Source organism: Camarhynchus parvulus, chromosome 1A, assembly GCF_901933205.1.
Source record: "Camarhynchus parvulus chromosome 1A, STF_HiC, whole genome shotgun sequence".
Taxonomy (NCBI): Eukaryota; Metazoa; Chordata; class Aves; order Passeriformes; family Thraupidae; genus Camarhynchus; species Camarhynchus parvulus.
In genome coordinates, this window is record NC_044586.1 from 20,213,699 (window position 1) to 20,226,569 (window position 12,871).

General features: G+C 39.0%; 1 protein-coding gene across 5 annotated transcripts in view; it reads right to left on the reverse strand.

Annotated features, from left to right (window-relative positions):
* The window catches only part of LARGE1 (LARGE xylosyl- and glucuronyltransferase 1), a 278,856-nt gene that overhangs the window by 53,904 nt on the left and 212,081 nt on the right, over positions 1 to 12,871 (reverse strand). The window lies entirely within an intron of this gene.

Here is a 12,871-nt window from a genome sequence, read left to right on the forward strand (position 1 = left end):
AGTCCAAGTTGATAAAACTAAAAGTAATGAGAAAAAGAAAGGAAATGTAGTCTGAATGCTTAAGAAAAACTCTCCTAAAACCGCTGCGGTGAAATAAACTAAAAATGGCAGATAAATGACTTTATTTCACAAGTCTTTCCAAATCAGACTACACCAGGATTAGAAAATGTACCTGGAAAAGTGCTGCTCTGGAATGGGAGAGGACATAGGTGGCTCCAGTTGCTTCCTATATTTTGTTTCTATGACATGGAAAGTTTCTTTCTAGTAAAACCTGCACTGCTATGAATAAAAAAAAATCTCTCCTGGCAGTGCATTTTGTGGCCTATTTTAGTTGTGTTTTCCATTTAGTCCATCTGGTTCCCAAGGATGCTGGAACCTGTGCTGGAGGTTTCATCTTCCGTCAACCTTTCTGCTTCCAGCTGTTGGATTGGGAAGGGATGCATTGTCACAACATGATACAGTTCATTTATGACAGTGTGTTTGTCTTCTCTCCAGCATATGGAAAGCCTATTTTGGAGCATGTAGTGTGCATGCATGAGCTTCTAAGAGAGCCATTACATATTGTCTGAAATTCTACATCAGTGTGAAACAGGTTCCTTGTGCTGCAGCAATAAACTGGGTGGGAGATCTCTCCAGCAAAGGATTTTTTCAGTTGGTAAGAACTGTCATCTTTGCAGTTAAATGCAACTGAGAAGGTTCTTTATTAAGAAAAATAAATAATAATGGTTAGATAACTGTAATAGAATAGTTTCTATAATTCATAGACAATAGGCCAATTTTTCTTAATTTCTCTAAGCCTCCAGTCTGAGGAAGAAAAGGGGAAATATTTTAATATGTGCAGTATTCTCTTATTTTTTTTTACTTCCACTCTTATTCTAGCAGCAGATTATGGCATTGCAGCTAACAAGATTATGCTGTCCTGAGGGGCTATCATGGTAGCAGCTGAGAGTAGAAGAGGCAGATGGAGTGAAAAAACTTGAATATATGTGAGAAAGGATGTACTAAATTATAATGAAATTATGGCTACTGAAAATATTCACACAGTTTTACTGTTTCACCATCAAAACTAATTTCAATGTGATTTCTATTTTAATTCACCTGCAGGCTTGAGTTTAACACCTTTGTACAGTTTCTATTTAGGCTTTTAATTTACTGCTGCCGGAGAATACTTATAGCAAGTTTAAATATTTACTCATTAGTATTAGTGAGAATAAGATATTTCTACTAAGAGGAGAATTTAATACTATTCATTTAGTGTTATTGAGTCCAAAAGCAAAGCAAAAGCATGTGTTTTGGGAACTTTTAAAACAGTTCACAGGAGGAAAAATTACTTTTTTCAGAACAGTGAACTTCAGGTTCTGGTCTATATTGTTGTGTTGCCACAAGCAAACATAATAAATGAACTAACTTCAATCTACACAATTAGTTTGCAGGCAAAGTGTCTGAAATAAGGATAGGAAAATATTTGCCTCAGGATCCACTTCCCTCAGAGTCAAACTGAGTGAAATCTCAGACAAAATTCAAGATGACATACAGCTGAACATAAGGGGAAAAGGGACTTGCTCTCATCTGCTGTGCTGGGGGAAGAAGAGACTGGAGGAAAAACAAGAAATGAAAGGAATATTTTATTAACATCTGGCCCCAGGCAGCAGGACTTCTGATCTTTTGAGAAGTGCAGGATCTTCCTGCCCTAACCTACCTGAGAAAAACAGAAGGAAAGCTTGGCAGCAAACAAACAAAAAGAGAAAGGTGGCAACCCAAACATCTCATGAGTATTAAACTAATTATGATCAGCCACAGAACACCCTATTTTCTTTGTCCTGAGGAAATAGTTCAGGCATATCCAGAGATGTAAATATCTCGAAGATCTAGGAGAAAAAGAATGCTTTATTACTAAATTTGTGGAAAACATCCTAGTCCTGTTGTAACTTGAATGGCATTTCTCTCCTGCTGCTTGATGAGATTTTGCTTGAACTACCAAAATCTGACAGATTCTGAACTGCTCAAACAGGCAAACAAACAAGAAAGCAAACAAACAAACAAAACAGTTTCTCAAAAATGTCATTTAAGGACACACAAAAAACCCAGCTCCAAAAGCAAAATAAAAAAACTCCCCCTAAGCACAAAAAAAAAAATTGCTGAATAAATTGAATAAAACAGGGCAATAAACCTGAATTAACATATTTGGATTAAAATGTTTCAGTTGGAAAACACTGCAAATTTTTTTTGGTACATTTTAAAGCTCAATTTACTTGAAAATAATTTTAATCTCAAAATTAATACAAATTAAAAATCTTATTGAAAAATATTACAAGATCTGAAAAGGAAAATAAATTTTCTATTTTGGGTCTAACCAAACTTTGGGAGTCACCTTGTCCATCCTTTTCCCACTTTTTGATTCAATCTAAAACAACTTTTTTGTTCTTTCAATGTTTTCACTAAGCAATGGTTTCCAGAGATGCTTTAAGGCATGCCAGCAAATTTGTTCTTCTTTTTTGTTTGCTTTTGTATATCTGCTCCAGAACAAAATATTTTATTTCATTTTTCTGAACAGTAAATTGAAGGCCTGCAGAAAGATCAGCCATTTCCCTTGGAATACTACCAAGCATCCCCACCTCTTGCTTCTGGAACAAAGACAACAGCTCCTCCTGAAATTCAGAGAGGAACATATAGTAGAGCTGGAAGTAATAAACAACATTTTAAGACAAAACAGAATCACTTAGAGATGTTATAGTGAAACTGGACAAGCTTTCAAACTCAATCAATTTATTACAATGGGCCATTTAAGGTGCCTGAAAAAAACACTCAGTGCTGTGGGGGAAGAAAATGTAGCTCCTGAGAAATCATTCTCTGTAGGATCTTGCCTGTTCCTTTTGAGTGGAACAGGGTGCTTTTGTGAGGCTTTGAGGCAATGCCATCTTATATGTGTAGCACCTCAGAATCTATCCTTGTCAGGTTTTTAAAAATTCTTCTTGAAATTAGGCCTGCAACACTGAACCAGCTAGACAAATAACAAGTAGATATCATCATAATATCCAAAACAGACAGGTAAGACATGCTTCAAAATCTATCATAAAGCAACAGTGAGTTAAAAAAAAATGACTGGGATTTTCTGTAGCTAAACAGCACACCAATACCAAACCACTGAGTCTGAGAGAAATAATGAACGTACTGAGTCTGTAAGAAATCATGTTAAACAGGCCTGAAATTATGCAGATTTTGTAATAAATATCTGACCCAGACATTTAGGGCAGTAATCTACCATGTTTTGCGAAACAGATTTGGCACCAAAAATTTGAATTCAGTTTTAAGTGCTGTAGAAGAGACTTGTAGCTCAGCTATCCTAGGAGAGCCTCCATGATAGTGCTGACTGCTGAGTACTCTAGCAAATACTTGCAACTTCTTTTCATTATGATTTATTGTACTTGAGGCCAATGGAAACTGTCCCAGTGTGCAATGTTAGGGATGTGACTATGCATCTGCTGGTCAGGGCTCCAATGACCAGTTTTGTTAAGGACTGCATTTGGAATCCACTGAGCCACAGCTCCACACCACTGACTGTGGCCTCTCTCTTCCACCCACAGTATCAAGAGCAAACAGAAAAGCATAAGTATATGGCTGTTAGGGATTAAAACATTAAATTAGAATTCCAAAACAAGCCACTGCACACATTTTAAAATGTATGCCTTTGTGTGGATGAAATTCACAGCATTTATCTCACTTGGTTTATGGACTATCTGTTGCTCATAATTTGACCAGCCATATCATTACTGTAATAAAGCCATATTTTTCTATAGCTTTTAACATGATGTGACTGCAGGACTGTCATTCTAGCACATTTCTGGAGCATCCTGATACATTATTTAACTATGAATTTCATGTACCAGACTTCTTTTCTCCAAAAAGCTTTTCACAATCTAAAATACCCAAACTAATAAAAACTTGCAGGGATGTACAATGTGTTCATTGAGAATAAATGATGATCCACATTGGAACTTTTCTCTCAGAAAACTGAACAGGGCTGAGAAGCTGTTTTGAAACAAATAGTGCGTCCCTCCAGGCATGGTGACAGAATGCAATAGCCCTCGTTTTCTCTGCACATGTATTAAAAGTGAAGTGGTCATAGAGGGCAATTTGAAATGTTGTGCAGTCACTCTGTTGGGAGGCTGGCTCCTCCTGAAGCATTATAAACACTTTGTTTACACTTCCTGATGACCATTTAATGAAATAGAAGATTTTTACTTTCTTTATTCGCTTCTTCCCAAGTATGCTACTTTTCCTTAGGCAGAATTAAGATGAATGTTTTACTCAAGCATAGTTCTAACTTCTTATTATAGAGCTGCTCACTGTAGCTCAGAATGTCCCAGTTTTCTGTTTCTTTACTGCTTAGATGCTATTCTTCCTGAGCAATTTGGAAGAAGATAAACATGTTTTCTATCTTCTATTTAATGACTTCCACTTCTAGGGGAATTTCTCCAACTTTCTTAAAGCCCCAAAGCAGCTACAGAGGAATTTCCTTGATTCCAGAGTCTAGAAGGTCTGAGGAAACATGAGCATAAGACTTCTTGCAAGTCTATGGAGGAAAGCCTCAGCTACTTAGAGACCATCTTGCTCAGTAATGCTCTCTCCTCTTATCTCCCATAGTCTTGTGAAGAGAACTAACAATTCCACAAGCCTTTCAGAGGTCAGCAAAGAAAAATCTTCTCTAGACCCGAAGAAATTGGCCTTCTCTCACACAGATCTCAAGCATATAAAGTCCCAAGCAGTAAAAATTCACACACCTAACAGCCCAAATTTCTGAAAAGATTTGCCTAACATGGAAAACAACACGGCTGGAAAATAACAAAAATATTAGAAAAGTAAAAAATGGAAACAAGGGGTTATTCCCAGCTGCTGTACTTGCTTGGGCATCAAGGAAGGAAGACATTAAGGATAGTAACATTTCTCAAAACCCTGTATCCTGAACCCTGTGCAAAGGGTTGTTGGAGACAAAAACCATCTGTGAAGAAGCTCCTTACACAGCTTTTTAAAAGATCCTGCTTACTCACAGTCTTTGCACTCTGTGACCCTTGTGAGTATATAGCACAGAGAAATTACCTTTCAGAGGCAAAAAAGAAATATTCCAGGGAGTTCTCATTTGGTAAACTATGGAAATGGCTTCTAAGAAGGGAAAAAAACCTGTAACAGAGGCACATTGTTAAAATCTCATAAAATGCAAAAGACTGGGAAAGTTTTTGCTGAGCAGTTTTACACCTCAGAGAACACATTCTAACCTCAGACCTGCAAAGGGAGAGAGGAGGGAGGTTTCAGCTTTTATCCATTGTATCACCATGGCAGTGGCCACATGAAGTGGAGATCTGTCTTAAGGACATGTCACAGCACTGCCATGCACAAGGATCAGCTGACACATCTCTGCATGTGTCTGAAAGACATCATGAAGGTGCCAAAAGTGGCCACTAGTTAAAGGATGGCCAGGTACACATCTTATTATAAAGCATTTTGAAATGTGAGATTTAAAAAGAAAAGTGATAATGGCGGGGAGGGGTGTGAATGTCGAAAATTTCTACGAAGTTTTAATGAACTTTTCTTCTCTCCAATACTAAAGCTGCAGCAAATTCTTACACACAAGATCAACTGTGGTTTCATTTACCTGTGTGCTTAGGTGGCTTCAACAGAAAAACCAAGTCCTGATTAAATACTTATTTAGGTGATTAAGTCAGAAAGGATAATTTTTCACTCTTGCATAACAGAGGTCATAGGATTTTTCAAAATCAATTTGGGGCCTACTAGAGCATAATTTCTAGAAAAAAAAAATTCAGTCTTGATTTAAAAATTTACAACAATGGATAATCTACCACAAACTTTGATAAGTTATTCCACTGCGTAATTAACCTGATGAAGGGTGCTTCCCTTATTCTAATTTGAACATCTCTTTGAACCTTCAGTCATTTGATCTTGCTGAACCTTTGCTAAATTGGCAAGCCCTCTATTAAGAAATGTTATTTTCTCCTCCAAATATTAATAACCTAGGATCAAATTATCCTTTGACTTGCTCCCAGATAAGCTCCTGGAGCCATTTTTCCAAACTTCATGGGAAATTTTCCAGTATTACTGCTGAATTTTGCAAATTTTGAGTGATCATCTTTGACCTGTGGGGCTTAGCCCTGGACAAGTAGCTAAATCTACATTTTAAAATATATACAGTCCAAGAAGTGGTCCCCAGCAGGCAGAGCACCAAAGCCCTGTTTGTGTGTGTACAACTGGGGGTGTGCATGCTCTGCTCAGGGCCTGGCTCTTTCCTGAGCATGCCCTGCTGGCCACATCCATCCTGCACAGCACTTGTCTCTGAGGTCTGGCTTTTGCCAAGAGTGAAGAATGAACTGGGCAGCTAAGTTATCTGGCAGTGCAGACATCAGGTGTGACAGGAGTAAAAAGCCTCCATCCCAGACAAAACAAATGCATGCCCTGTACTCATACTTGAAATGACTCTATTTGTACATCCAATGATCACACAAAGTATTTTGTCAATCATAATGAACCTGGAATTCATGCAATTACCCATCCTGGACTAATTGTCATGTATCTCTTAATTCTCCCTGGACATAGAATTCCTCTTGTCAGTGTCTCAAAACACAGAATTGTGAGTGAGTGAGTGTCACAACTCTACAAAAAGCCAGAGGAACTGGACTTTGGGTGAGCTGTGCTGAAGAGGAATCACAGAATAATACTGACTGTACCAGCCACTGCATCTCCATGTGCAGGCATATTTGGAAAAAGTGATCACACAAAACTGGTTTTTATGGATAAAAACTGAGGAGGTTTGTTGAAATTTGCTGGCAATTTACCCCGTTGAAAGCAAGTACGTTTTCCAAAAGTAATTTATCTTAGACTCTCCACCAAAGAACCACCCACCTTTAAAAGAAAAAATAATCTGTTTCTTAATCCTTGGCTCTTGTAAATCAGCTTAGGTCTCTTTAATGCAAGAGTCAGGCATTTATATCAGATCTGGACCTTATCCATGATACTTATCTATGTTTTATTCTTCCACAGAAAGCAGCAAAAAGTGAATGGTAACAGGGACCACTGCTTTAAATTATGTTTGGCTTTTTGGTTTTGATCCTCTCAAAGGCATCATATTCAATAGGGGTCAAAATACCAACAGTTTTACAAGGTTTCCATTTGGGACTATGTGAAGAGGAAAAATGCACCCTGCACAGGTGCTAATTATTTTGGCTGGCTTTTAATCTTAACAGTGTCTGCTTTATACTTTCCATCATGGTGGAGAAGAGCTTTCAAAAGCAGTTTCTAATATTAAGTGTAGTCCACAAGGCCAATTGTAACAATGGGCACAGTGAGCAAGAACCCGCCATAGCTTTTCTGGGTCTGGTGTTCACTCAACACCTCACCAACAAAGGAGGAGATGTGGTTCAGGGCTGAATGACCTGAAAGGTATTTCTTTCTATTTGGATGACAAAGAGGTCTGGAGTTTTGTATTCAGGAAAAAGCAGAAAACTTCCCCCTGCCTTCCCCCCCCTCCCCCTTAATGGGCAGTTTATTGACTGAGTGAGATTCAGGAGGAATAGAACATTCTAAGAAATGGATTAGGGGAATGAAAGCAGCAGCACACAATGAACAAGCCTGGAAATTAACTACAGCATTTAAAAAAAAAAGCCAAGGAAACATAATCCTTCCTGCACAACCACTTATTTTCTAGTAACAGAGAGAAGGATTAGGTTCACAACAGAAATACAGGGATTTGCTTAAGGAGCTGTTTATCATGCTCATATAACCAAACTGGGGTACAGTTTGGGTAAGGAGATTGCAAAGTTGGACTGCCAAGCTTGGAGGGTTGTGTTCAGAATAAAACACCCAGATGGTGGTCAGTTACAGGGGTATTCCACAGGAGTTGGTACTGAGCCTGATACTGTTAAGCATTCAGATTCATGATCTGGAAATGGAATAGAATGTGTCCTAGGCAATGTAACACATGACACCGCATGGTGGGCTGTGGCCTAATTCCCTGGGGATGGGCAGCTACACAGGGTCCTTGACTGGACAAGTGGGTAAGAGAAAGCTCCTAAAATTCAACAGAAAGTGCTGAATGGGACTATTCCTGAATGGAGAGTACACGCTGGAGGACAGGTGGATAGAAATGAGATTTACAGGAGAAGTTCTAAGGGACTGGGTGGACCGCAAGTTGAACATGAGCCAGCAGTGCGACCTTGGGGCAGTATTCCACGTGTTGGGCTATATAAGCCCTCAGGTCATGGGAGGTGATACAACTCTTGGCTCAGCACTTTTAAGACCACATCTGAAGCACTGTTTTGGATTCCTCAGTCAAATAAATACCCTGGTACGCTGAAGTGAATCCATCAGAGAGCAACTCAAATGGTCATAGGCCTGGCACTCATAAGGATAAGCTGGGAGAACTGGCTTTCTTCAGCCTGGGGAAGAGAAGACTGAGGGATCTCCTGTTGCTTTCTAAAACTACTTAATGGAGCAATACTTTTCTAACAGATGCACAAAGACAGATGAGAGATAACAGTCACATATTGCAGCAAAGGAAAGTCTAATTACATAATATGAATTTTTACTTTTATTTTTCACTGAATAGAAAAATAGTGGCTGAATACAGGAACACAGACTGCTCTGAGAGGTATCCATGAAGACACTTGAAACTCAGCTGGAAAAGGCCATGAGCAACCTGAGCTGACTTTCAATGGGAAGAGGGCCAAAAGACTTTGGGAGATCTTTTCTGACCTAAACTGCCTATAATTCAACAATTCTGCTTGGGGAAAAAACTTCTCTTGTCACTGTCTGTGACTTTCTTGAGTACAACTGTATAGAGATGATCTGCACATAGAGCGTACTGCATCACTCCTGTCCTCCCCTGAGCTCACTTTGACAGAGATTGATGCAGAAGGGAAGGCAGAGGAGCTACAGCACGAACAATTAAAGCCAGGATGTAGCTGAACATAAACACAAAGACAATGAGGAAAGGCAAGAAATGAACTGCTTCTTCTGAGATTTGTGTCCACTCAGTTTTGCAGATTCTTCTCTCTCAAAGTCTCTTGGTATTTTTTTAAAGGGGAAAGGTTTGTCCTGAACTTAGTTTGCCCAAACACAAAATGCTAGGTTGCCCTAGCACCTAAGAGAGTGATCTGACTATGACCATATCAAACTGGTTTTGTTGGCACACTATGAGTGGGAATGACTTCGATACGGGGTAGAAAGACATCTTAGTCACTCTGCTACTTTCTGTGACAGGCACCAAGCTCCCTATTAAGAGTCCAAAGATGGAGTCCGACTGTGATGCTTCTTTTCTTTGTTTCGGGACTGTGGCTAAAACTGCTGTCTTTGTCTCTACAAAAAAGAACTGTCTTTCCACAAGCACTTTTATGAGCACAATGAGAACCTGCAAAGTGAACTTGCACTTCAGAAGAAAACGTACTGGTTTTACTATCACTATGCATTTGTCTGGGCTTCTCCCATCATATAATAGAAGGTTTTGTTCTCAGTGTAGACACCTCAATGCCTTTACTAAGCTTTTATGTGCAAGTCTTTCATCCAAATTTAACCTGCTAATGACTGTCCCCCTACAATAAATAGGGCACTTCAGACTGCTGGACAACATAATTACTGATCAAGATATGTATGTTCCCATAAAGAACTGCTTTGATCAAGCTAAAAATAAAACACTTCAAAATGATTTTTTAAATCATTGGTATAAATCATATATATAATCATAAATCATTTAAATCATTGGAATGCTACATCTAAATGCCTGATGTATGTACATTACATGGAGAACTTTACAGTATGGACTCATGTCAGATCAATAAAACTCCCAAAACAAAGACAATTTAATCAACTAAAAAGAAATAAATTTTATTTACTCCAATACAACTAGAATATTATATAGACTGTCTAAACACCATCTTTTTTAATCACAGTTTTCCTACAAGATAAATGTTTTCAGTGTTTCAAAGCAAGTCTGCTGGTGTTTTTTAAAAACAGTTTTTGCAGGGGCTGAGAGATTCAATTGCTAAGGAGTAGAGGAGGTATCTGAGAGAATGGCATGAACAGTAGACTAACTCAGCCACAGTAATGCCTTTACTACATGGATAGGCCTCTCAAACTAGAGAAATCATTTTCAAAATCAAATACATATTGACCCTCATTTCAGAAACGTCAAACATGCTGTAAACAAGTTCTCAGTATGTCACATGCTTCAGGAAGTGCATGACAAAGACCTGAAATGAAGCTATTCTTTCAGGATAGTCAGCTTTAAGATAGCTTATTTTTAAGTGCAAGCTACAGATTATAGAAAGCAAAGATAGGGATGTGGTCATCAAAAAGCAGAATTATCGCTTTAGCTTCCCACCTTTGACACAAACAGACTGATATTCCTGTTGAGACTAAAAGCAACTATAGGCTGGCATTCCTAAACTGCTACCTGGACAATGTGCACAGTATTTGTACTTCAAAGGCACCTTTACATGTATAAAGCTCATGTGTATCACCGTGCTTTGCACCGAGAACAGTATTTACTGAGTAAACTCACAGTGTCTTAAAGGAAGAAGAATCTAATCCAAAAAGCTGGCACAGTGTGAACCTAAGTAGATGAAGAAAGTGCTGCTTTTTGACTTGTCATGAGTGTTGGACATTGGTTTCTTAATCATTAAAATGCATTTTTCATGTGTTTGCAAAGGCTCCTGTACTTTGACTCTAATGACAACTCTTTTATTACCAAACATGACTTATGTTTGAATTAATGGCAGACAGGAATATTGCAATGGCTTTAGAGGGGGCATGGCTAAGCTTGGTCAGGCCACCACGGTTGGTTTAAAAGGTTCTATAAATCACGACTTTTCTGACTTCTGAGACAATTTGACAACATCCTCCTCTCTCAAGCAGCCAACCTACATGAGTACAATTACCACAATGTCACGAGCAGAAGCCTGTGGAGCTCAGTGGAAAGCTGTTACCAGGTTTCTGGAGCAGGACCACAGGCAGTGCCATGACTACCAAGAGCCCACTCTGCACTGCTTCACCAGTCATTTGTTTTCTGCACTGAAGATGCACAGCATCATCATGAAGGAGCACAAGATGTGATCCAGGCTTATTTCATATAAACAGTCTGTTCTGTGCTTGTCTTTCATAATTCAAATTTGTTAAATATTATGCAAAAATGACGTAACACGCACATTCAATTTCCAATTCCACTTCCACAGGTCCTTTTTTTCAGGGAAACAATAAAGGAGAGAGGTTAATTCTAGCACACTTCCAGTCATTACAAACACAGGAGTAATACGGCACAGTACACACGTAGCCTAGTAATTGTTAGGTGCTAGCCATTCCCTTCTGTTCCCAATCCACAAATCTGGTAATGTCACACTTCCCAGTGTGGGAGTATGAATTCTCAGCTCAAGCTGTTGAGACACCTCCTTACAGTTTCTGGTGGCTCCACTGAGGCAGTGCATTTCAGCTGAGCCTCAAATCTTCAGCAGGGGCTTCTGTAGTCTAGGAGTCTGAAATCCCCAGGGCCAAAGTTTTTTAAAATTACCCCCAGCACCCAAATTATAGCTTTATCCCAAAGCTCCTATTGGCAGGCATGGGGGCCATTCTCAGCTGATGGAAGTTGGCTCTGCTGCACTAAAGCCAGAGAAGCCAGGGGTGAATCACCCCCCTGAAGAAGTGATCAGAAGCCTTAACAGTCACCAGAGACTGCTTTTAAAAGCTATTCTCCACCATGATGGAAAGTATAAGGCAGACTAAAAGTACGAAAAAAAATACTAAAAGCTTTTATGTTTAGAATTTCTTTTATAAGATACTTTCCTGAGGACTAAGATGACTCTTACTCCCGAAATGAATGTCAAACTATACAGTGCAACTCTGAAGCTGTCAGTTTAACATCTGTAAAAAGAAAAATCATAGTGCAGCAATACTTTCAAAAGCACAGTTTAGTCAGTGAAAGATAATATAGATACATAGCAAGAAATTGTGCTTGAATTAGTGTATGAGGAATCTGGAAGAGTTAACTCGGCGCAGACAATCAACATGGAGTGGATGATACATCAAAAGGGCATTTGATTAAGCAGTTTACTGAGTGTTTGCCAGTAGAGTACAGAAAAAAACTTGGAAACCTTTGTGGTACAGAAGGAATTGTGTTTAAAATGCTTGAGGAAGAGAATGTTATCACAAATAAAGAATGGTTCTAACTAAGAACACCTTAAACACTAATTAAATCATCTGACTTTGGGTTTGGTCTGGTTTTTCAACAATTATATTATCATTGACTAAAGTATGACTTGGATTATCTGCCTGTGCAAATGAGGAAGAATGAAAAACAACCAAATAAAATCTTTCCTTGAAAATCTGTACTGGCTGTCAGGAGATCTGTCCTGGGCATACAAGGAAGAGAGGAGTGCAAATGCTTACTGGGTTTAAAGAACCAGTGAAGAAGGAACAAACACATCCTTGCCTTTAATACTCCTGCCTTCTGGGACTCTCCCAACCTATATGTTGTCCAGAGAGGCTCAGGCATAGAAAGATAAGAGTGAAAGAGAAATTATCTTCAGAAACTCTGAGGAGCAGTAGAACACTTTTGACTTTGAGAGGTGCTTCAAATCAAATCTGCCAGGGTTAGGTCTGGCTGAAGAGGCTCACACAAAAATCTCTTTCCTTAGGACTGTATCCTAGGTCTGTACTAAATACTCTCCCAAGAGCAAGAGCAAAGTCTGTCCGAGTGCCTCCCCCTGATCCAGCTCTGTTTAGCTCATTAAAGTTTCAGGGGTTTGGGGGCCCTTTTGGAGTTCCTGAGTACAGCTCTAGGCACTGAATTTCCATGCCTTCCCCCTCCTGGACTGCT